Source organism: Propithecus coquereli, unplaced genomic scaffold (genome assembly GCF_000956105.1).
Source record: "Propithecus coquereli isolate 6110/MARCELLA unplaced genomic scaffold, Pcoq_1.0 Scaffold355, whole genome shotgun sequence".
Taxonomy (NCBI): Eukaryota; Metazoa; Chordata; class Mammalia; order Primates; family Indriidae; genus Propithecus; species Propithecus coquereli.
In genome coordinates, this window is record NW_012149230.1 from 4,061,596 (window position 1) to 4,066,846 (window position 5,251).

A 5,251-nucleotide genomic window follows, 5' to 3' on the forward strand; every position below is an offset into this window, starting at 1 on the left:
GAGATCACTGCTAAATAAAAGAAAGAGCAGCACACATGGAAACAGCAAACTGAAGAACTCCACAGAAACATTCTCAGACTTCCAAATGCAGCAAGAAAAAAAAAAAAAAAGAAGTGGGTTATATCTGATGACTATCCAAGTAATATTTTGACCACATAAGCTGTAAGCTCCTAGGATAGAAAAAAATGGTAGAACAGTAAAAATGTTCAAGAAAAGAATATCACAAGAATACCAAAATAAAGAACAGATGCTCCACATAGTTATTGCTATACTACAGAAGCTTTTCCTAGTTTTTCAATATTCCTAAGAAGTCCTGTCAGAAAAAGAAACATTTCCTTAACCATCTACCTGTATTTTCTGCATCAAACTTGAAAAGGACAAAATTGAGACAATCTGTAAAGCTAGTTATGACTGATCTGCTGCACTATGCTTTATACCTGTCTAGCACTTACCAACGTGCCCTGTACATAAAAGGTACTTCACACTGGTTGAACAAGTTGGTGAACAATACGCGAACCTCTAATCTACAAATGAGGCCGTACGTGATAAATTCTAATCAACCTTTACTACTTGCTTTATATCATGTTCTAGTAAAATCCAATATCTGAAGTAAAACAACAGATGGAAGTAACTATGCACGAGCTCTATCATCCTCAGACATCAGTAAGAATTTGAAATTAAAACTAAGATAGATAGCAGGATACAATTAAAACTGAATAACAAAAACAAACACACAAAAAACCTGAGTAACAAATTAGCCTAGTATTCGCCTTCTTCAATCCCTGGTCTATCCAAAGGCCTTTGCTTTCTACAGCAGATAGCAATGGCAAGAAAATCTCACCACTTCACAAATTTTTTTTTAAATGTTTTAAACAATTTGAGTAAATTAAACTTGGACAAACTTTTACTCAATTAAATTAAAAAAATACGTTAATGTCCAGCATTTCATGCTTTTTAAAAAAATTACGAGGACAGGCCAAACACTTAAGTTTTACTATGTTTTTTAAATTCACCAAGACATCCAATTAAAAATACATACTCCTCTAGAGGCCATGGAGAGAATCACAGCTATAGATGTGTCACAGCAGGTAACAGGTGTATTCTGATAAATTGTGATGTAAAAATGTTTTTCTGATTAGAATCCTATGTTTATTTATTCAACACAAATTTACTACCTACACATTCCCTCTCCCCCTCCCCCTCCCCCTCCCTTAAACATAAAGAAAATCAGAGAAGGGCCTATCTTGCTCTCAAGAGGAGATAAGTAAATAACTACAATACAAGGTGGAAAGTATAAGTGCCCTGAGAGATGTGCAGAAAAAGCATCACAGGAGCACAGAAACCGTTACTACCTCACAGAAACATAACCTTTTCATCTGTTTAAAGCAATTTCATAACTATTAACTCCCTTTAGGTTCACAACAGCCAACCCTGTTGGAAAGCAAATGTTTTCCTTGTATTACAGATGAGGAAACCAAAGCACAGAAAAGTTGATCAGTTCCAAAATGTCAGACAGTTACAAAAATCGAGATTCTTTGTATTATATTTTCTGAGTAGTTCAATATATGGCAAGCCTTTTGTAAAAGATTATTTCGGTACTGCAATCACTTCCTAGTGTAGTTTTTATATATATGTAGACATATATACATATGTAAAAGCCTTGTTTCCATTAACAGGTGTGCTTAAAGCAAGGCAAAGCAACTGGGTGTTATAAATATTAAAATAAACTTCCACTATATTTTAACAGAATGGGAAAATAAGTGCAAGATCTCTCTCTCCAGTAACTTGTAGTTATTTCTTCTGTAATTTTTACTCATGTCTAAATAAGATTCTAAAATTGGTCTGCTCCAGAGCCCAGGCAAGTACAAGTTGGTTCATCCAATAAACACCTTTAAGAAAGGGTACATCAAAACATTTTCAAAAACTATTAAAAATGAAATAATGCCATCAACTCTTCAGTTATTCAAAGGACCATGATGTGACCCAACCTCAGCAGCTATTGATCAAGTATGCTGAACGAATGAATCTCTCTAGCATTTTAAAATCCTAGGCCTGTTGCTCTTTGCACACTGCCCATGTTCTGCCTCCCCTCATTGCCTCATCAGGGTGCACACAAGGAATGTAAATTTCAATATAATTAGGATATAATGAGGGAAGCGAATCTGATGCAGGTGAATATACTAATCCCAAAGATTTGAATTACCCATACCACTACTCTCCAAGGTTAACTCTTCTCTTGAAGAGCCACCGAGGCATTCAACTATCGCGGAAAGAAAAGTGGCACTTTTTGAGCAAATACTTTTCATAAATATCACTTATTCCCATCCACTCCTTTAATAAATAACTATTCCTGATCCCATTTATTAGAAGAATTCCGTCTCCTCTCTAGTAAGGCCAATTTCTCAACTACAGCTTCTCACATCCCTCTTTACTCAAAAAGAAGTGCACTCACCAATTTCACACGTGAAAACCCCAATAACAAACGGCGGAAGGTACAGGTTCGGATCTTTGCCATCTCCACCACTACCCACTCTTCGCCATTACAAGTGGCCTGGTTAGAAAGGTGAACTAATTTGCTCTTCACGCACTTGTCCATCGCTGTCACCCTCCCTAGCCCCTTCCACGCTCCCAAGTCGGCCACCAACTCCGCCTCAGGGTGAGCCCAGGCCCGCCACCTGCGCCGGCCCCACCCGGGGACCCCCGGGCCTTCCCCTCTCGGTCGGCCTGCCCTGAAGGCTCCGCACGCCCCCTCCGCACAGGACACCTCGGGGCCGGCCCCGGCCCGGCCACAGCCCATTCTTCTTCCAAACTCCGTAAGCTTCCCCTTGCCCGGCCTAAGATCCCCGCCGCGCCCGACTCGCTGGGGCCGCCGAGGGAAGAGGCCGGGCGACTGGAACCGGTCCCGACCCGGCCGGGCCTGCGGCGCCCCTCGCCCGGCTGAGAAGCCGTCCCCGCAGCGGGATCCCTGGGAGACCTCGGACGAGCAGGGGCCCGGAGGCCGGGGCTGTAGGCGCCGGGGCCTACTCACCGGGAGCTGGAGGAGCGCGGGAGCCAACGCGCCCCCGGGCCTGAAGAGCAGAACGTGGCCCCGGCGCGCGACCCCACGCCAGGACCTCGTTCGGCGCCGCAAGCCGGGCGCTCACTCCAGCCGCCGCCGCCGCCGCTGCTGCTGCTTCGCCACCTTAGCCGCCATCTTGACTCAACCCCTCTCCCTCCGCCCAGCCCGGGCGCCGCGCGTGAGGCGGTGCCGGCGCCGCTCCTCCTCCTTCCGGAGGGCTGGGACACCGATTCCCTTCCCTGGCCCAACGCCCCTCCTATCTCGGCCGAGTTCCTGGGTGGCGCTGCGCCTGGTCCTCTCACGTCTCCCCTAGGCCTGGCGGCGGCAGTCCCCTCTAATGCATGTGTCAAATTGAAGAAGTAAACCCAGATTAGAAAGTAATTTTGTGGGTCATTTTAGAGTTCAGTTTCACTCAACTTTCAGTGAAAGAGACAGGCCCAGGCATCACTGCGCCCAACCAGACCCGGCGCGACTGCCGTCGCGCACCCGGGCTGGGGCGCCCACCGCGAACCCGCAGCTCTTGCACGCTCAGGACCTTCCCCCGGGCGTGGGAAAAGGACGGGCGTCAGGCGGCGCGGCGGGACGGCGGCGGCCTCCTCGGGCCTGGGCTTCGTGGAGGGAAGCTGGGTCCACACGTGGCTGACTGGGAGTCGGAGTGGTGCACGTAGACCTACCCAAGATACTTTCCGGGCCTCCGGCTGTAATTCGCCCCAAAACCTCACTGAAATGCGATGTCGCTCCTTAATCTAAAGTAACTCGCAAGTGGAGCCTGTAGCCCTTGCTACTGCGAAGTGCACCCTCAGCCTTACTCTTTTATTGAAGTGACTGGGCGGTTACTTGTAACCGCGTACTTTTAGAAAAGCCACACTGCACATCCCAAAATTGAGAGGGAAAAACAAAGTTGGTGTATCTGGCTGTTTTGGAAAACTTTCATCCGGATAACGGGCTGTCTATCCATATGATTTGGAGAAAGTCCCGGGTTTTTAAGAAATGAGTTATAAAATGATGAGTTGAAGAAGAGGAAGGAACTCTGCCTACAAGAATTGAGAGCCTATTTTAAATCGCTTCCCTTTAAATCTATTGTACTGTAAGGTAGGACTAGGGAAACTGGACATGGGGCTCGGATCAGCTCTGAAACAAAGCAAGCACAACACATCAATGCTTCGAAAAGTGGAGAGAGCTCGATAAATAAGTGATGAGAAGCTTCTGGGTTAAGCTACAACAGAAACCCTACTTTTAAAGCTTCGAGCCTCCTGAGCGTGTCGGCGGGACGGACTTAAAGGCGGAACCCAAAGTTGGCGGGTGCAGTTTTCTCGCCGGAATTAGGGTCAGCGGCAGCCTTCCCTAGTGCGCAGGCGCAGTGGCACTTACCCAGCATGTTAGTGGTCGGTCTCATGTGTGGTAGCGGCGGTGCTTGCTTGGGGCTTCTGGGTTTGGGATTCTTCAGAACGAACGAAGAGTCAGGAGCAGGCAGGCTTGCTGGGAGCTGGAAGCCAGACCCTCCTGGTGATCGCGCACCCCGATGATGAAGCCATGTTCTTTGCTCCCACAGTGCTAGGCTTGGCCCGCCTAAGGCACCAGGTGTCCCTGCTTTGCTTCTCTGCAGGTAGGAGGCCGTAGGTGGGGCACTGGGAGCCGGGCCTGTGAAGGGGATTTAGGTGCTAACCAATCTCCGTCAACTTCTAGAAGGGTTTTCTCTAGTAGAGAGCTAAGTTGAATACACCGAAGGCCTTTTTTCTGGACCCCTCACAGACCGGGAACAGAAGCGGCCGGCTTCCCTGGTGGGTTGGGGGACGTCTGCAGCTCGCGTACTGCACTCTCCGCTAGCAGGATTGAGGAGCAGCAAAGCAGTTGCTCACAGCTGGTTCCCTTCAGTACCTGCATTTCTGTTGGGAACTGTGCCTGTACTAGTTATTCTGTGGAACGTTTATTTGCAGAAGGATCAAGAATAATGATCTTACTATATAGCACACCAAACAGAAATCTATGCTGTATCGCGCCTGCTCTAACCTAAAAGTTTCACTTCTCATGATAGCAAAGGGCCTCCCTGCTGCTTTTAAAATCCAGTTTGTGCTAGAGAGATGCAAGTATCAAATTGAAGAAGTAAACTCAGAAGATTAGAATAATTTTGTATGTATTTTAGAGTTCCACTCAGGTCAGCTTTCAGTGAAAGTTTCAAAGAATAGGTCTTTC

The 5,251-nt window shown here is 47.1% G+C and overlaps 1 protein-coding gene across 6 annotated transcripts in view; it reads right to left on the reverse strand.

The window, feature by feature from the left end:
* The window catches only part of NCOR1 (nuclear receptor corepressor 1), a 158,463-nt gene extending 155,237 nt beyond the window's left edge, over window positions 1-3,226 (reverse strand). For all 6 annotated transcript variants that reach the window (XM_012651413.1, XM_012651412.1, XM_012651414.1 and 3 more), the window contains exon 1: window positions 3,029-3,226. The gene's annotated coding sequence lies outside the window, so the exon portion shown is untranslated. The remainder of the gene's footprint in view (window positions 1-3,028) is intronic.
* Between the last annotated feature and the right edge of the window lie 2,025 nt (window positions 3,227-5,251).